Source organism: Pan troglodytes, chromosome 5 (assembly GCF_028858775.2).
Source record: "Pan troglodytes isolate AG18354 chromosome 5, NHGRI_mPanTro3-v2.0_pri, whole genome shotgun sequence".
Lineage (NCBI taxonomy): Eukaryota > Metazoa > Chordata > Mammalia > Primates > Hominidae > Pan > Pan troglodytes.
This window is the reverse complement of record NC_072403.2, coordinates 32,512,837-32,533,192: the sequence shown is the minus strand read 5'-3', so window position 1 is coordinate 32,533,192 and position 20,356 is coordinate 32,512,837. Positions and strand designations below refer to the sequence as shown.

Below are 20,356 nucleotides of genomic sequence, written 5' to 3'. Positions count from 1 at the left end.
ATTCACACGACCTCCACTTCCCGCTGGGGATGCCATCTCTGCGGAAGGTTGGGCAATCGTGGATGCTTGTCGTCCTGTTTACCTGCGTCGTTGATGTTCTTTTGACATCCACTACCCCTTCGGAACTGACTGATATTCAGAGGCCCTTTTCTCTGAAACAGGGAGAAAACGGGAGCACCACCCTCACTAGTTTACAAAAAGAAACATAAAATGTTAAGGAGGCACAAGGAACTGATAAGAATTTAGCAATGACCATCTTTTGTTGTGATGAATGCATTATATAACCAATTTTAACCTCTACCTAAAAATAGAATTTGAAACACTTTAACAATGCAATTTTAATGAGATTTTATTGAGATAACTGACAGGAGGAAGAGAAGGAAGAGCAGGCAAAATAATGCAACTTCGAAAGCATAATAATAATAATTATTATTATTTTTTTTTGAGACAGAGTCTCGCTCTGTCGCCCGGGCTGGAGTGCAGTGGCGCGATATCGGCTCACTGCAACCTCCGCTTCCCAGGTTCAAGCGATTCTCCCGTTCTCCCGCCTCAGCCTTCGAGCAGCTGGGATTACAAACGCAAGCCACCACGCCCGCCTAATTTTTATATTCTTAGTAGAGATGTGATTTTTTGCCATGTTGGCCAGGCTGGTCTCGAACTCTTGGCCTCAAGTGATCCGCCGGCTTTGGCCTTCTAAAGCCCTAGGATCATAGGCGTGAGCCCACAGCAGCTGGCCATCACATTAATTCTTAACTCAGCAAAAACCTATCCATGGGTGTGCTAAAATGATACATTTTTAAATGATGAACTTTAACACAAGGTAATATCATTTCAAATATTAGTTTTGCAAAGTGTAAGATTCTTGTCTAGCTTTCTATGACTCTGAAGCTCAGAATAGCTATTATCCTCCCTTGTTAATGAAAAAATCCACTTGTGGTGGAATCTGGCATCCGAAATCTGTTTCATTATGGCCCGGCGCGGTGACTTACCTCTGTAATCCCAGGACTTCAGCAGGCCGAGACGGGGAGATCACTTGAGGTCAGGAGTTCGAGACCAACCTGGCCAAAATGGTGACACCCCTGTCTCTGTTAAAACTACAAAAATCAGCCCGGCGTGGTGGTGGTGGGCGCCTGTAATCCCAGCTACTCGGGAGGCCGAGGCAGGAGAATCACTGCAACCTAGGAGGCAGAGGTTGCAGTGAGCAGATATGTTGCCACCGCACTCCAGCCACTCCACAGAGCAAGACTCCGTCTCAAAAAAAAAAAAAAAAAAAAAAAAAAAGAAAAGAGAAAAAAAAAATCTGTTTCATTCTTTTTCATGTTCCATTAAAGATAATTACCTTGTCATATAATGAAACATGCACAGGGCAAATGATCCTTCTTGTGCAAGTAGGCCATTGAGCCCAATGTTCACTCCTTTATGGCACACAGATTTTTTTTTTTTTCTGAACAAAAATTGAAAGTACATTTAACTTGGCCATTAATCTCCTCAAGTCCATGAAACATTTATTTGAGTGGGGCGAGTCTCGATGAATTAAATGTAATGTTTTATCTCCTCTCCAACCTCAATTGCCTGAATAAGTTATCCTGTTTCACAGATGTATTTACTTTTATACATTTGGTCAAAATACACTTTTCAAACGGTTAAATGCATGATTCGTATACGAATATGAAATAAACACTTGTCAAAGGTTTAATTCACTAATGAGGGAATCATCAAGATGGTAAAACTGGTAAAACTGGATCGAAGAATTTATTGATAGTCACTGAAAGAAGCAATGCTGTAAATTAACACTGCTAAGTGAGGTAGATAACTGGAAACTGCCTTACAGGACAATAAAACTGTTACTGTTTCTACAGGACGGAAAATAACTAAATATCAGATGAAGTTCATTTGCATCACCACATCACGACGTTCCCTTACAAAGCTGAAAAACTACCCTAATAAATAAATAGTAAACTAGGCCGGGCTTGGTGGCTCAGGCCTGTAATCTCAGCAGTTTGGGAGCCTGAGGCAGCTAAGTCTCTTGAGACCAGGAGTTCGAGATCAGCCATAGCCAACATGGTGAAACCCTGTTTCTACAAAAAATACAAAAATTAGCGGGTCGTAGTGGTCGGGGGCCTGTAGTCCCAGCTACTGGGACTGGCTGAGGAGGGAGGATCCCATGAGCCCAAGAGTCTGAGGCCACAGTGAGCTATGATTGTGTCACTGCACTGCAGCCTGAGCGACAGAGCCAGACCCTGTCTCAAAAATAAATAGTAAGCCAAAACAATGGTACATACTCGTGGAGCAGTAATTTCTCTAATGGAGCAATTTTGCCTTCACAAGGGTCATCTGACAATGTAAGAAGACATTTTTAATTGTTGTGACTGAGGAATATAGTAGGTAAATTGTTGTAACTGAGGAATGTAGTAGGTAAAGAACAGGAATGCTAGTAAACATCCTGTAATGCATAGAACAGCCCCCGCAACAAAGAATTATAATATCTAGTCCAAAATGTCAATAGCGCTCTATTGAAACTCTGCTCTAGAGAATGAAAATAAGATAATCCTGGGCCTGCAGTTTTCTAATTGGCTCCCCTTGTCCAGATTGGTCCCCTCGGTTCTGTTCTCCACACAAAATGCCAGCAAGTTCTCACTGAGAGGTGTCTGAGGTCCATAAGATTGGCACCATTAAAAGAAGTTCCCGCCGGGCGCGGTGGCTCACGCCTGTAATCCCAGCACTTTGGGAGGCCGAGGTTGGCCGATCACGAGGTCAGGAGATCGAGACCATCCCGGCTAACATGGTGAAACCCTGTCTCTACTAAAAATACAGCCGGGCATGGTGGCGGGCGCCTGTAGTCCTAGCTACTCGGGAGGCTGAGACAGGAAAATGGCGCGAACCTGGGAGGCGGGGCTTGCAGTGAGCCGAGATTGCGCCGCTGCACTCCAGCCTGGGCGACAGAGCGAGACTCCGTCTCAAAAAAAAAAAAAAAAAATAAGTAAATAAATAAATAAAATTTTAAAATGCAGCCCATGTGGCAAACTAACATGCAGTTAATTCGCAGATTTGATTTCCATTCATTCATTCGGTAAAGGTTTACTGCGTACCTGCTGCGAGCTGATGGAAGAGGCCCTGGGTTCTTTGCGAGCGCGTGGTCCCTTGAGTCCCTTGAGGGTGAGGAAATCGCACCACCGACCTCCACGTGTAGGGGAGGACGTGGTGCAGCAGCGCCAGATAACGCCGGAAGAACCCCAAGTGGAGGCTGCTTGGGTCCTTCGGGAGTGAGTGAAGAACCAATTTCTGTGGCATGTGTTTCAACAGTAACTGTACTGTAATACTTCCTAAAAAGAGTAAATATGTATTGAACTAATTGTATACATAGACCCTTTTGAACACAATTTAAAAGTAAATAATGAATTTTGGTAGTAGAAGTTACAGCAACATGGACAGGCTATTTACTGGTATGTATGATGTAATGGAAAGAACACAGAGAGGTATGGAGCCACTTAGTCCACCTTTGAATCTATGTCTCACTAGTAGTATGACTTCCCTAACTTCCTCATGCCTTATACAAAATGGAGATGATGATAATGAAGGTAATACAGATCCTAAGGGGATAGTTGTGAATATCAAATGAAATAGAATTTGTAACGCACAGTTCTCAGAGTGTGCTGTCCACTGCCTTACTCCCACAGGCTCAAACAGGGGAACCCACAGAGGGTACTTTGAAAGCCTTTTAGCTGGGCCTTATCTTTGGTGAAATTAGAGTATAAAAAATTCAAGAATAACACCATAGGAAGCATACGAGTAATAATGTAATCACTAAAACAAGTCCCAAACAGTACCACAAAAAAAGCTAAGTACACAAGAATTTAGACTATGTAAGAGATCAGATTTGGTTGAGATTAATTAAGGAAAGCCTCCTAGATGGAGTTATAGTCCTTACAGAGGATTTTTTTTTTTTTCGAGACAGGGTCACACTCTGTTGTTGATGCTGGGGTGCAGTGGTCCAGGCTGGGGTGCAGCGGTGGGATCAAAGCTCACTAAAGTCTTGAACTCCTAGGCTCAAGGGATCCTCTCCCCTCAGCCACCTGAGCAGCTGGGATTAAGGCACATATCATCATGCCCAGCTAATGGGCTGGCTTATTTTGTTTTTGTATTTTTGTAGAGACTCAGTATGTTGAGTCATAGGTCTCACTATGTTGCCCATGCTTAGTTAGGAATTTTGAAGAAGCGATTGATCAGAATCACTTTTTTTTTCCCCCTGAGACGGAGTCTTGCTCAGTCACCCAGACTGGAGTGGTGCAGTGGCCCGATCTTGGCTCACTGCAACCTCCGCCTCCCAGGTTCAAGCAATTCTTCTGCCTCAGCCTCCCTAGTAGCTGGGATTACAAGCGCCCGCCACCGCGCCCAGCTAATTTTTGTATTTTTAGTAGAGACAGGGTTTCACCATGTTGGCCAGGCTGGTCTCAAACTCCTGACCTCGTGATCAACCCGCCTCAGCCTCCCAAAGTGCTGGGATTACAGGCGTGAGCCACCACTGGGGAATATGGCAAAACCCCGTCTCTACAAAAAATACAAAAGTTAGCTGGGCGTGGTGGCACGTGCCTACAGCTCCAGCTACTCAGGAGGCTGAGATGGGAGGATCACTAGAGCCTGGTGTTAATGGTGTTAATGGTGGAGGGTGTCCAGGTTCTTGGCGTCTTGAACAAAGAACTGGACAAAACGCACAAACAGAGCAAGGAAAGAATGAAGGGTTTTATTGAAAATGAAAGTATACTCCACAGTGTGGGAGTGGGGCTGAGCATAGGAGCTCAAAGGCCCCGTTGACAGAGTTTTTGTGAGTTTAAATATCATCTACTTGGGGTACGCCCTATGTAAATGAAGAGGATGAAGTAAAGTTACAAAGTAATTTACTCCGTGTATGCCCTATGGAGAGGATATTTCCTGTTATAGCTGAAGTGTGAGTTGGCCTTATGTTCCTTGACTCCAGGCCCTATTTTCCTGCCTCACTGGGAAGTCGAGGCTGCAGTGAGCCGAGATCGCGCCACTGTACTCCAGCCTGGGCAACAGAGGGAGACCCTGTGTCATAAATAAATAAATAGGAAGAAAGCTGAGTGAGATAGCCTGTTTTTTGATTATCCCCAATTCTCCCAGCTACATTACCTTTCATACTGTCCTCCAAAATAATGTAGTGACGTTTTCTTGGAAAGCTTATTACAACATGGCTGTTCCAGACCTATCCCCACTCCTGGTCTTGCCTCACAGAGTAACCCTAATGAGATAGGGCAGGATATCCTTCCACTCCCTGTCAAGATCTCGTCCTGTACTTGTCTAATAGGTGTCAATGAGAGGTATCCGTTTTCTGACCTCTTTTATATTACTGTTTTTCCTTTCTGAAGTCTCCTTAGAGTCTATTGTTTCTGCATTTAACATTGGTATACTTTCACGTGATAATGCATGCCCCTAGAAGGGTGCCTACTTTTCACAGGGCAGCAGGAGAGAGACTGAGAACCAAGTGAAGGGGGAAGCTCCTTATAAAAACCGTTAGATCTGGTGAGAACTTACCATGAAGAGAATGGCGTGGGGGCAACAGCCCCCATGATTTCATTACCTCCTACTGGGTCCCTCCCATGACACACGGAGATTTTGGGAACTACAATTCAAAATGAGATTTAGGTGGGGAAACAGCCACACCATATCACACCATATCACCAGCTTTATAAACGGTTAAGAGGGACCTGAGGGTAAGGCTTATCAGATGAAGGGCTAGTATTCTCACTGCCTGATTATTACAGCAATCACAGTATTGTAAACACACACAAAAATGGGCATCATACTCCCAGAATGTTGGTTTTTTCCCTACCTCAAGATGATTTTATAAAAGTCTTCATAATCCAGTTCTTGGTTCATAAACACAGTAATTCAGAAGCCACTTTAGTCTTCCTGGTCTCTAAAATGTATATCACTTTTCTTAGATTAATTATAAATTAATTAATTGATTGTCATGCCGACATCTTAGGTGATTCTGATGTCACTTGAAGCATTTTAGAATTACCAGTGTGAATTTTAAAACTACAAGATTGTTAATAAACTATTATTTATCTGTAAGTAGTCTTGTGAACTTTTATGGCATTAGATGTGTCTTTAACCAGTTCTTCCAGTCTTTTCTGTTATTTCCTGGTTGTTTGCCTGTCACAATTAATAATTTACATTTGAAAAGAACCATATTTTCTAAAATACATTTTTGCTAAATGTTAGTTCCTTGAGTATCAATAGTTCCTTGAGATGTTAATAGATGTTATTTGGTTAAAAAAAAAAAGAGCATTGACTCCATTCTCTTTACTAGGCCTACTTTAAGCAATGAGCTGTAAATTTCAGAACATTAGAAGATAGATCAGTCGAGATTTTTCTTCATTTTATTTTCCTTCTATGAATAATTAAATATTAGCTGTGTTTTCAGCTCTCAGCTGGTAAGAACTTTGCCTTTTTTAGATGTTGGTGCCCTCTTTCAGTTAACACATATTCCATTACCCTGCCAAACCTCACCAATATTAAGTAATTATTTATTAGCATATAGTGCATACAAGATGCTGCCACTGTACATGCTTTAATACCTAGTTTCTCAAATTTCGCAACAATCCCAATCCAATTTACTGAGCCATTTTCTTTTCTTTCTCTGTTTTTTCTTTTTCTTTTTTTTTCTTGAGATGGTCTGGCTCTGTTCCCAGATTGGAGTGAAAGAGGAGACCACTCCTCATATTGTTTTATATTTAATTTCTTGTTTGCTGAAAAGGTAGAAGTTAAAAGAATAGGCAGAAGTGAAATTCATAGTCAGACAGCCCAGCGCCACATCTCGGGCCTGGTAGTTAAAATTCAACCCCTGACCTCACCGCTTTTGGTATCTATAGATTCTAGACATTGCATGAAGAAGCATTGTGAAACTCCCTGTTCTGTTCTGTTTCGTTCTGATTACTGATGCAGGCAGCCCCCAGTCATGTACCCCTCGCTTGCTCAATCGATCATAACCCCCACTTCATGCAGCCCCTTTAGAGTTGTGAGCCCTTAAAAAGGATAGGAATTACTTATTCGGAGAGCTCGGTTTCTAGTACGCGAGTCTGCCGATGCTCCCAGCTGAATAAAGCTCTTTCCTTCCCCAATCCAGTGTCTGAGGGATTTTGTCCATGACTCCTCCTGCTACAGGAGTGCTGTGGCATGAACATGGCTCACTGCAAGTTCTGCCTCCTTAGGCTTAAACCATCCTCCTACTCAGCCTCCCGAGTAGCTGGGAGTACAGGCACCTGCCACCACGCCTGGCTAACTACTGTATTTTTTGTAGAGACTGGGTTTCAACATGTTGGCCAGGCTGGTCTTGGCTTCCCAAAGTGCTATGATTACAGGAATGAGCCACAGCGCCCAGCCTGAGCCATTTTCAAACCCAGTATGTTCAGCCCCTTAATGTGAATCATTAGCTAGGAACTTGCCTTGCTGTATAATCTCATCCATACACAAATTTTACATGACTTTTGACATCTGAAGAAGCTCTTTGGATTAAAACAGAAATAATAAATGAGGACATGTTCTTAGGCTTGTCCCTAAAATAAACTCTTGACTAAACTTTCTTCCTTTACAAAAGAATACAAGACAATGTTTTGGGATTCTCAGAAATGACAAAAGGGACACAATTATCACAGTTTTTAGTTGTGTCATGTTTTTTATGTTGCTCTTGAAGGAGGTTATTTTTGCCCTCTAGGGTTTTTACCATGAAAAGTTTTAAATTTACAAAAAGGAGTTGAAATAATATTGCAGTGAACAATATATACACTCCACAATCAACAATTGCTAGTATTTGCCATACTCACTTTAAATCAATCTTTCTTTCTTGTGTATGGACACACACAGCATGTACATTTCTTTTGCTGAGCTGTTTGAAAATAAGTGACAGATGTGATGACTTTACCATTTAAACACTTCAGCAAGCACTCCTACATGTAAGAGCATTCTACACATCACAAAATTATTATCACTCCTAGGAAAAGTATCAGTAATTTCATTGTGTCTAATAACTGGCTTATGACCCAATTTCTCTAGTTATCCCAAGAATATATTTATGTATTTATTTTTTTGAACTAGAATTCAGTATAGAGTCACTCATTACATGTGACTGTAATGTCTTTAGTCTCTTAATATTTTTATAACATTGACTTTTTAAAGACCATTTGATTCATAGTTTTGTTGCATTTGATCCTCTATGTTCTATAAATTAGAAGGTATGTCTAGAAACTTGATTCAATTCAACTTAAAATATTTTTGGCAAAAGGATTTCATAGATGTTGCTGGCATTTCATATTGTAATACATTAGACGGCCCAAATATTTTCAATTTTCATTTTAGATTGCTTTTAAGTTGATATTTAAAATCATGTATCCATACAAGGCTAACTTTTTTTTTTTGAGACGGAGTCTCACTCTGTCACCCAGGCTGGAGTGCAGTGGTGCGATTTCGGCTCCCTGCAACCTCTGCCTCCTGGGTTCAAGCGATTCTTGTGCCTCAGCCTCCCAAGTAGCTAGGATTAGAGGTGCGAGCCACCGAACCCAGTTAATTTTTGTATTTTTGGTACAGATGAGGTTTTGCTATGTTGGTCTTGAACTCCTGACCTCAGGTGATACACCTGCCTTAGCCTCTCAAAGTGCTGGGATTACAGGCATGAGCCATCATGCCCGGCAGGCTAATTTTTTTTTTTTTTTTTTGACAGAGTTTCGCTCTTGTTGTTCAGGCTAAAGTGCAGTGGCACGATCTCGGCTAACTGCAACTTCTGCCTCCTGGGTTCAAATGATTCTCCTGCCTTAGTTTCCCAAGTAACTGGGATTACAGGCACCCACCACCTCACCCTGCTAATTTTTGTATTTTTAGTAGAGATGGGGTTTCACTATGTTGGCCAGGTTAGTCTCGAACTCCTGACCTCAGGTGATCCACCCGCTTCGGCCTCCTAAAGTGCTGGGATTACAGGCATGAGCCACCACGCCTGGCCCCACTAACATTTTTTGATGCTATTTCTAGCACTCAAACCCTAGAATTATTTACAGAAGCATAAAGCAATGCACAATGCTTTATCCTTTTTTATTTAATTTTTTTTTTTTTTTTTTTTTTTTTTTTTGAGGCGGAGTGTCGCTCTGTCGCCCAGGCGGGAGTGCAGTGGCGCAATCTCGGCTCACTGCAAGCTCCGCCTCCCGGGTTCACGCCATTCTCCTGCCTCAGCCACCGAGTAGCTGGGACTACAGGCGCCCGCCACCACGCCTGGCTAATTTTTTTGTATTTTTAGTAGAGACGGGGTTTCACCGTGTTAGCCAGGATGGTCTCGATCTCCTGACCTCGTGATCCGCCCGCCTAGGCCTCCCAAAGTGCTGGGATTACAAGCGTGAGCCACTGCGCCCGGCCTATTTAATTTTTTTGAGACAGGGTCTTGCTCTGTCACCCAGGTTGGAGTGTAGTGGCTCCGTCACAGCTCACTGCAGCCTCAACCTCCCGAGCTCAAGTGATCCTCCCACCTCAGCCTCCCAAGTAGCTGGGACTACAGGTGTGCACCACCACACGCAGCTAATTTTTGTATTTATTGAAAAAGAATTTTTTTTTTTTAAATATAGAGACAGGGTCTCGTTATGTTGCCTAGGCTGGTCTTGAACTCCCAGCCTCAAGCAGTCCTCCTGCCTTGACCTCCTAAAGTGCTAGAATTACAGGCATGAGCCATTGCACCTGGCTGCATCTTCATTTCCTATTGCCAGACAATTAAAATATAGCTGTGGATGTAATTTTTGTTAAATCAGTCACATTCACCCAGTAGGTATATGGCAATTTTCTTTTTTATTTATTTTTTCTTGCAGTGCTCTATACATTCAGAGAACCTTCTCTAGTAACAAAGCATAGAAACGATCACTGAAAGTAGTCTTGATGGCAACTTTCTTGAAGGCAGGGACTATATCATCTTCATATTTTTATTAAATGTCCAGCAATGAAAAGGTGCTTAATAAAAATGTGTTTGTCAATTGTTTTGAAAGACACTGTATCTTTTATAAAGTAGACTTAGAGAACAGTCAAGTCTCAGTGTACTCAAGAAAAGTTACTGTGGTCAAATTCATCCATTTTTTGTTAACTCATAATTCTCAGTTTCATGGTGTGTATACTAACAATACACCCAAATCCTAGGGAGTCCATCTAGTTAGTTAGTTAGTTAGTTAGTTAGTTTATTTATTTAGAGACAGGGTCTTGCTCTGTCACCCAGGCTGGAGTGTAGTGGTGCAATCATGGCTCACTGTAACCTCCAACACCTCGGTTCAAGCGATCCTCCCTCCTCAGCCTCCCCAGTAGCTGGAACTTGACGTGAGCACCACCACATCCAACTAATTTTTGTATTTTTGGTAGAGATGGGGTTTTGCCATGTTGGCCAGGCTGGTCTCGAACTCCTGAGCTCAAGTGATCCACTCAGCTCGGCTTCCCAAAGTGCTGGGATTACAAGCGTGAACCACTGTGACTGGCCCCGTCCAGTTTAATACTGCTGATTTCCTGTGCCCAACTGTAAGTGCTATTTATCTAAGTAGATAAAATATGGAATCATTTTAAAACGGGATATAACATATCACATGGAGCAAGTGATAAATTACTGATAATATTTAGGTTACTGAGTAAAGAAAAAAGGGCCTGTGGTGCCTTATGCCTGTAATCCCAGCATTTTGGGAGGACGAGGGGGGAGGATTCCTTGAGCCGGGGATTTGAGACCAGGCTGGGCAACATAGGGAGATCTACAAAAAAAAAAAGAAGAAGAAGAAGAAAGGAAGGGTTGGATGGCAGAAGACAGACAGTGGTAATTTGTCACTGTGTCTCCAGTGTGCTCAGAGGTGAGCATTCTTTTAATGCAATATCCATATTCTGGGGCTCCTTACAGATGATGTGGGCTGCAGACCTGATATATCAAGTCTTCACAGTGATATAACTCTTGTTGTCATTGAACCCCTTTTGCTCTGATTATATAGTAGAGAACATTTCATGTGAATTCAGTCTTTCCAAGTTTGAGGGCAATTTTTAAAAAATACACTGGGCCACTTAACACTTTATTCATTGGTATCGATGTATAAGGTTGGTGTTCTGACCTTAAAGTTATCCTTGACTATTCTTCTCGCTCCCATTCAAATCTACCAGGAAATCTTACTGATTCAGCCTTCCAGATAGACCCACTTCTCCTCTTCCCCTGTTAGCACTCTGATCTTTCTTAATACTTTTTGTTACCAGGAGCCTCTTAATTGGTTTTCTTGTTTCTATCATTGTGCCCTTAAGGTCTTTTCGCAACACAGCAGTTAGAATTATCTTCTTAAAAGGTAAGTTAGATTCTGTTACTCTTCTGCTCAGAATCTTCACAGACTTCCCATCTCTCAGTTAAATCTGAAGTCCTTACAAGCCCAGAAGGCTCCATATCTTTTTGACTTCCTCCCCGCCATTCTTCTCTCATACTGCTGCAGCCACTGGGAATGGCAGGAAAACATGTAACATCAAGTTTCTCAACCCAAAAAGCTAATACCTTACACCTATTATAGAAAGATGATGTTTTCCATAAGGCATTGATTTCCTGTGGAATTCTAGACTGAGTAGGCAGCCAACTTGCTATATGTATCATAAAATTTAAAAATGACCTTATGAAACAATGGCTTCTAAACCACTGGAGATTCAGATCCTGTGAGCCCAGGAATCTAAAATTTTAGAAGTGCCTCAGGTGATTCACATGTACAGCCAGTCTTGGACACCTGAGCTAGAGCATTTTCTTTATATTGTCCTGAGACCTGAAGAGATGAGAACTATGTTAGTGAAGTGAGAGGAAGGTATGTGGCTAATTGGGCTTTTGAAATCAACGAAGAGGTGTGCGGTATGCTTTTTTAACTGATGGTCATGGGTCCTTCCTGCCTCCTAAACCTTTTTTGCTGGGATTTGTGCTTTAGAATCAGCCCAGGAACTTGTTAAATATACAAGAGCTCATGCCCTACCGACGACTTACATAACCTATGTTTAAGTATATCTGGTTTTACAAAACCTCTAGGCCAGAGAAGTGTATCCACACCAGGGAGCACTGAGACTAAGTTCAGCTAGAATTTCAGAGAAGGCTGGAATGCGTCAGTCAAGTCAGTAAGGCTAAAATGGTCACGATGATCACACAATTCCCTTCTTCCAGAGTGATGAGCTTTAATAATGCCCTTTTTTTGGACCGCAATGAGAAACCTGAAAACATTTTAGGATTGAAAACCAGAGCGCCCAACGTGGGGCTCGAACCCACGACCCTGAGATTAAGAGTCTCATGCTCTACCGACTGAGCTAGCCGGGCTCACACAGGTGTAGCTCTTCCCCCAATACACTAAGAGAATACATAATTTCTTTTGTATGATTAGGATTCTAGATTTCAATGTCTATGTTGGTTTTATAGGTAAGATGAAATGAAACTCAAAGGACGTAAACGTAACCTGAATCATTAGCATGCATTCCAGTCACTTTCTCTACATTTTCCCTCTTTTCCCCATTCTCACCAATTTGTGTTGATAGGCCGCAAAATGTTTCCAGGACCTAAAAGTCAGTGTCATTGGATGCTTACCAGAGTGACCCCTGCACTGGCACTCCCAAAACTCCAGACCCGGTTACCAATGTGGCTCCAAGCATAGTCCCAAGGACCTTAGGTCCTCGAGCCCAAACAATTTCCTGGACCCTCTCTGTGGCCCAGTGAGGCGTTCCTCTCTTGTTCTCATAACCCATCAATTCTTGCCCCTCCTGCCAAGCTATATGGCCCTCAAGAAAATGTCTGCGGTGTTCTCCCACCTTTGCGGGACCCGTATGTTTGCTCATTTGTTGTCCTTCATAATCAAGGCACACGTAGAAAAGGGGGCAGGGTTGCAATTATATTTTAATATGAAGTATCTGACAACCACTACAATATAGGATGCAGTGATTTTTGTATGTTGTGTTTACCGCCAACCGCAAAAGTAGATTCAGCACAACAGATTAAAAAAAAAAACTACTTAATGAGTATACCAATGGTACGCTCCAGGAGGAGAGAAAAAATGCTCCTTCTCAGAAGAAAGCAGAACCGTGATCTGTGTGACAGGGTAGTACTTGACGCTGTAGCAACGAGGAAAGTCTAAATAACTCAAAGGTTCCTAACACCTTGACTCTTGATCTTCCCGTTTAAATCCATTCTTTGATGTAATGAATCAATAATAAATAGCATTGAATTAAGATGTGACCATTTTATTTCTAACATATTTCACATGAACACAATCGTGGAGTCGGAACTTCTAGAAGATCCGGAAACGTTTGCCTTTGCAAAAGTCTGTAGCGCGGACTAAAGAGAAGCAAAAAAAAAAAAAAAAAAAGTCCTTAACTAGAGATCGCAACTCACTTGTTGGTTTCTAACGCATATCGATGCCACAATTATCGGCGCTTCTAACTGGCAAGTTTTAACTTATATACTAAGGTTGGGCGAAAGCAGCCAGATTCAGAAGCAAGGGACAAAACTAGGGCTCGTCCGGGATTTGAACCCGGGACCTCTCGCACCCTAAGCGAGAATCATACCCCTAGACCAACGAGCCGCCTGAGCATTTATTATTTTAGATGCGTTAAATATTTACCAAATTTCTTTTTTTTTTTAAATGTACGTGTAGCTATATGCAACTATAATTGATAATACCTTTAATTAATTTTGTTAAAAAAAATTATCAGGTCAATGAGGCTCTCAGAATTTCTCCGAATTTTCCCTCAATCCAATCCTAAGGACTGTTATCTCAAAGGGCTCTTGACACATCCTTTCTGAGAAACAGCTGTGGCGTTTGTTTAAAACGCAGAAATCTGGGTTCCTTCTCAAATCTGAGTCAAAGTCTCTGGAGGCGAGGCCCAGTAAGTTTCGTTTTTGACAAGCGCTAGAGCTCACCCACAGGTGTGGGGCTAACAAAGCCCACGTGGAGCTCGTGAGTTGCGATCAGCATTTTCCACAGAAAATAGTAAAACACGTGAAAAATCACTCAACAGGCTATACAGCTGTGAGGTCGTAAATAAACAGAGAGCATTAGTTGTACAAGGAACAGGGGATATTTAACATCAAGATGTGGACTGAGCAGTTATTCCTGGCGTTGGCCAACCTGGACCAACGGGTCCAGGTTGCTGATGTGAAAAAAGTAGATTTTGGAAAGGGGCATAGTCCTTTCTTGGGAAATCAAAGTAACAAGAAAATGTTTCTCTCGGAATGGAATTTCTGTCTTGATGTGTGAGTGTTGATCTTCCCAAGTAGGGATCCTTAATTGGGCAATCAGAGATAATGAACACTGCCTTCTCACACTTGCCCCACATTTCATTATCTGAAGATTTATCTGTTTTCAGACTATTTCAAGGACAGTGTTGGGGCACTAAACAAATTGGTGACACTGTTTTGCCCTCTATTGAATTTAAATCTAACTCCTAAACTATCCTACTGCTTTTCTGCTTCTCATGAGCAAACATTTTGAGCACCATGACTTAAGAAAACAGGACCTCTGGACTTGCTACAAAGGTTTGGACTTCTGGCAAAGTGTTAGTTATAAAGGTTAGCACGGTCTTTCTTGTAGTAACAGTCCTCAGACAATTGATTTTTCCTTCTCTTTGGCCGTAAGTTACGTGATGGAAGAAAACAAAGTTGGCCCGTACGGGGATCGAACCCGCGACCTTGGCGTTATTAGCACCACGCTCTAACCAACTGAGCTAACCGGCCACCTGCCTCTGAAAAGTTTTAAAAACTGTATCAAGAATTTCATCAGTGTTTCGGAATGTTTTCTTTTTGTTATTCCCCTACGGGAGACCGGTGCACTAGAGCAGCCAAATTCGCCCGTGCTGAGCTGAGATTCATCCTTCTCCCGATATTTGTCCTATTTTTATCATCCTATGACTCACAGGACTAACAATAGCCCGTCTTCCCTCCCCTTTCCATGTTCTCAAGCCAAGATTATTTCTGCCTTAAAGGCAAACCATATACCACAAATAGGGCTCATTAATGGGTTCCGGGCAACTTTCCAGGTTGCTCCTCTTCTGTCATCTCCCCATTGGGCATGTTTTTCTGTGTTCTCAATTCCATTTGTTTCACATAGACAGTTCAAAACACTTCAAAGCAATCTTGTTCCCCGTGCTCCATATACAATTCTACATACAGTGGCTAAAAGAAACCCATAAAAAGTTAAAGAAGTGGAGGATACAAAACATAATTATTTGACATTTTGAAATATAGTTTCTAATAGTATTGGGCAGATAGGACAAAATAACTTGGAGATGCCGGGGATCGAACCCGGGACCTCATACATGCGAAGCATGCGCTCTACCACTGAGCTACATCCCCTACCCTAAGAAGCCATTCTTTGTAGCTCTCCCTAGTTGTTTGTGAAAGATTTCTGCTACCACCCCACCGCCCCGCCGTCTCCGTCCTCCCATATCTGTCCCCGTCCCCATCTCTGTCCCCAAAATTCTAAGATTTGCGGACTGCTGAAACTAAATTCTCTTTTATTTGTCGAACAAAATCCTGAAATGGTTAATGGGGCAGCATCCATCAGTTTTCAAAGTGTGGAAAACCTTCCAGCCATCAGACACGCTTGTCAAATACTTAACCTACTGACCCAGGGATAGAACTATTGATAACTACCTGGAAATCTGACAAGAAAAAGGAGAGTGAGGACGCTTCTTTACAAACTTCTTTAATTTATTTTTCCTTTTTTAAGGAAAACCAAGGCAGGTGAAACCAAGAACTGCTAAATCAGTTTTCTCTATCTTTCGTCTCACAACAGCTTCCCTAAGTCCGTCGCCGAAAAGGTGATTCAATTACTCCCCTTTACGTGCACCAGCGTCAGATCGGGTTACTTTTGAAAATGTTTTGTTTGGGCCCAAGTTTAGAGAGAGGATTTGAGATATTTATCTGGGAAGCCTAGGAACTGAAGGCGAGCATTCTGTTAGTCCTTGACTGGACTGGATTATATGAATACATATATATGCGTGTAGAAAGATAGGTAGATGGGTAGGTAGGTAGATAGATAGATAGATGATAGATAGATAGATAGATAGATAGATAGATAGAATTTTGGGGGGATGTTAGTATGGATTTGTAATATGGTTAGACCTCGGTCTTAAAACGGACCCTCGTTATGGCTGAGCTTCTGTGCTGTTATTAGCAAGAATTTCTAAATTACCAGGTCCTTATTAAAATCGCAGCTGAACCTTCTAAAATCACCTTCTAGGTCAGATACATAGATTAATAAACCAGGATTGATGTAGTTTGGACATTTTGTATGAAGCTTGGTAGCTCAGTCAGTATGGCCATGGACTTTTAATCTGAGGAACCAGGTTTCAAGTCCCTGTTCAAGTGTCGCTGTATTTCTCCTTTTTTATTTCCATTTCTTCATTTTTAACCCAATACGTACAGTATTCTTTCCTTATCAGCAGGAGATATGTTCCAAGACACACAGTGAATGCCTGAAACCTCGGATAGTACCATAGTATACTATGTTTTTTCGATCTGATAACCAGGATGAATACTAAGTGACTAAGATGTGGGGAGCGCATACCGCGTGGATAGTCTGGACAAAGGGATGATCCTCGGGCGGGTGGGAGATTTCATGACGCTACTGAGAAAGGGGAGTTATTTGAAACTTATGAATTTTTTATTTCTGGAATTTTCATTTAATATTTTTGGACCACGGTTGAAGGGGGTAACTGAGACAGCGGAAGGGAAACTATGGACAAGGCGGGAGAGGTTACTGCAGTTAGAGAGAGGAAGGTTAAGGTCAAGTCACAGGCTGATATCCCCGAATAAATGAAGGACTCTTGAGCTGACCATAGGTCTCATAACCTAGGAGCTGTTTAGAAAATAGATGGGCCTTTTGGAAAGGGAGCCACAGCGCACAAAGCTTTTCATCTGCAATAGGAGTAAAAGTTGCAATAACAATGGCTACAAGTTGTTAAAGGTTAAACTCTTTCTTGAAAAGCAACAAAAATGCACAGGCTCCCTCTTTTCTCCATTAGCGTGCTCCTTTCTGATCCCCTGCTTTCCTGATCCATGGGGTTGCCCAGGTAAACAGACGTGGTTCTTCACCCAGAACTTGGGCCTAGTGGCAGTAGCTTTCATTTTTTTGGTGGTGACCTACAATTTAGTTTAGTTTACATCGTAATTCAGTCATACATACGTAACAGAAACAAAAGTTGCATGAACTATTCCTTACTCTTAACACACACACTGCATTCTGATTATTTCTGATTCTAGTCTATTCTAACTGAAATTTAACATATCTTTCACTTACTAATACAGGTAACAAACCACAATTGAAAGAGAAGTAACTACGACTCTGTCATCAAGAAAAATCACATATTTTTGGCCAGGGGTGGTGGCTCATGCCTGTAATTCCAGCACTTTGGGAGGCCGAGGCGGGCGGATCACCAGGTCAGGAGATCAAGACCATCCTGGCTAATACGGTGAAACCCCGTCTCTACTAAAAATACAAAAACAAAATTGGTGGCGGGCACCTGTAGTCCCAGCTACTCGGGAGGCTGAGGCAGGAGAATGGCGTGAACCCGGGAGGCGGAGCTTGCAGTGAGCAGAGACCACGCCACTGCACTCCAGCCTAGGCGACAGAGGGAGTCTCTGTCTAAAAAAAAAGAAAAGAAAAATCACATATTTTTGTATCACAATACAGTTGTTACAAATACCCAAGACAACTGTTTGAAAATTACAGCAGTCATAAGACGGGTCTTGATGTTTAATATTTAATGCATTAATGAGAAGCACACATTACTCTATGAAATTATTTTAATCGTTTGAAAACTGTTTTGTAGTACAATTGGCTTTCTTTAAAATCCTGTGTATTTTTTAAAAGCTTTTAAAAATACAATTTTGAAAAGGGCTCCATGGGCTTCATGCTGGGGCCAGAGGGCTCCCTGGGAGCTAAAAGATGAAGAAGCCGCGGAAATTCGCCGTCTGGGAGGAGACCACCGTCTGGTGCCCGCCATCCCCTTCCGCCGGAACTCCACTAAAGAGGACTAGGTGTAAGCGCTGGCGCGGGAGGCCGGAGCAAGGTCTTTAAAGGTCTAAGGTGAAATTCCGGGTGGGAGCTCAGTCAAGCCTCCCCTACCCAACTGGGAATCAGTGCGCCAACCGGAGCAGGCCCCCCAGGCGACACCGAGAGGCGCGGAACTCCCAAGCCTAGAGGGCGTCGGAAGTGCATCCCAGAGCGGAGCAGCCAGAGGGGCGGGGCGTCGCGGCGCTGGGGCCGCGCCCTCGGGTATCCGGAGTAGGGCTCTTCCCGGCCATGTTGATGACCCAGGGTGGAAGCCATTGGAGAGTTTTGAGAGAAGAAGGAGGTATTTTTTTTTTTTGAGACGGAGTTCTCACTCTATCTCCCAGGCTGGAGTGCAGTGGCACGATCACGGCTCACCGCAACCGAGGGAGGTACATTTTAGCGGGATTTCTGTGAGAGGCATTCGAACCAGAGCGACTCCATTTTGAGTGAGGGCTAGGAAAACGAGGCCGGGACTTTTGCTGGGCTGCATTCCCAGAAAGTCAGGCATTCCTAGTCTCTAGATGTTTATGGTTAAGGGAACAAATTAATAATGTTTACTAAACAGACCCAGACTTGGGAGTGTCTAGATGTCCCCATATCTGGAGAACAAAGGCATTCCAAATTTTGCTTTAAAGATAATATCGATTCTTACAAAATATAAGAAAATTAATCCTTTATCACAGACCCTTGTAGCAGAGCACATCTCCCCATACTTACAAGTATGTATCTAGGGTGGACGCTTTCCTCCGCGTTTCAGGAACACCCTACTCTGTCTATGGAGTAGCTGTACTTTCACTACTTAACTTTCTTAATAAACCTGCTTTTACTTTGCACTGCGGACTCGCCCTGAATTCTTTCTTGCGGGAGAGCCAAGAACCCTCCCTTGGGGTCTGGATCGGGACCCTTTTTCTGTAACACAACAACTATTGAGAAAAGAAGGTAGTGGTGCAAGGACAGATACAGAAAAATAAGTTTCCCTTCCTCTTCTTCCCAACTCTTCCATGCTCAGTGCCTCAGATGTGAGGGTCAGAAATTTGGTTATTAAAAACTCTAGGCCGGGCGTGGTGGCTCACGCCTGTAATCCCAGCACTTTGGGAGGCCGAGGCGGGTGGATCACGAGGTCAGGAGTTCGAGACCAGCCTGGCAAAAATGGTGAAACCCTGTCTCGACTAAAACAAATACAAAAGATTAGCCAGACATGGTGGCAGGCGCCTGTAATTCCAGCCACTCGGCAGGGTGAGACAAGAGAATCACTTGAACCCGGGAGGCGGAGGTTGCAGTGAGCTGAGATCGCGCTAATGCACTCCAGCCTGGGCGACAAGAGTGAAACTCCGTCTCAAAAAAACAAACAAGCAAACAAAAAAAACTCTAGATCACCCAGGCTGATATATGTCTAAATTTATGTTTGTCTAAATGTAAAGTTAAATGAGAACAATACTACTCAGCTCATAGGGTTTTCGAAATAAAATTTTTCATGTAAATCACTGGGCACACAGTTTGGCAACAACACTTAATAATTCTCTTTTATTATAGTCAGAAACCTGATATAATTTGGTTATTCATCTTAATTTTTTGATCCAACAATAGTTTATTGAACATCTACTATGCACCTAAGATGACAGCAAGAGGGGTGAGAAAGAATAAAAGTAAACAACTACTATGCACATCTATATGCACTATCCATATTCTCTTAACATCTTCGTAAATGTTATTATTCTTACTGGAAGCCTTTTCCCCACTCCTTGCTTGACCAGCTCCTTTCTGTTTTCATTTTGCTGGTCATATGTCAACATACTCCAGGAAGTCCTCCCTAAGGCCCCTTCATGCCCTGGCATCAGGGTTTGGGTCTCTTGCTGTGTTATAACAGAGAGCACACTACTGTATGGCGACCTATCTCTCTATCCCATTCAACTTTTTTTTTTTTTTTGAGATGGAGTTTCACTCTGTCGCCCAGGCTGGAGTGCAGTGGCGCCATCTCGGCTCTCTGCAACCTCCGCCTCCCCGGTTCAAGCGATTCTCCTGCCTCAGCCTCCTGAGTAGCTGGGACTGCAGGGATGCGCCACCACGCCTGGCTAATATTTTGGTATTTTTAGTAGGAGACAGGGTTTCACTATGTTGGTCAGGCTGGTCTCAAACTCTTGACCTCAAATGATCTGCCCGCCTTGGCCTCCCAAAGTGCTGGGATTACAGGTGTGAGCCACTGCACCCGGCTCTCATTCAACTTTGAGCTGAGAACAGGGAATATTTCTTTTATCTTTGATCCTAATCTGTTGTCAGGCATA

At 42.7% G+C, this 20,356-nt stretch overlaps 4 non-coding genes across 4 annotated transcripts; all 4 read right to left on the bottom strand.

Annotated features, from left to right (window-relative positions):
* Positions 1-12,273: 12,273 nt before the first annotated feature.
* On the bottom strand, positions 12,274-12,346 carry TRNAK-CUU (transfer RNA lysine (anticodon CUU)). Its single transcript has one exon. It is a non-coding gene; the product is annotated as a tRNA-Lys (tRNA).
* Positions 12,347-13,529: 1,183 nt separating this feature from the next.
* On the bottom strand, positions 13,530-13,601 carry TRNAP-AGG (transfer RNA proline (anticodon AGG)). Its single transcript has one exon. It is a non-coding gene; the product is annotated as a tRNA-Pro (tRNA).
* Positions 13,602-14,678: 1,077 nt separating this feature from the next.
* Positions 14,679-14,752, bottom strand: TRNAI-AAU (transfer RNA isoleucine (anticodon AAU)). The gene has a single exon. It is a non-coding gene; the product is annotated as a tRNA-Ile (tRNA).
* A 546-nt stretch (positions 14,753-15,298) lies between these two features.
* Positions 15,299-15,370, bottom strand: TRNAA-CGC (transfer RNA alanine (anticodon CGC)). The gene has a single exon. It is a non-coding gene; the product is annotated as a tRNA-Ala (tRNA).
* Between the last annotated feature and the right edge of the window lie 4,986 nt (positions 15,371-20,356).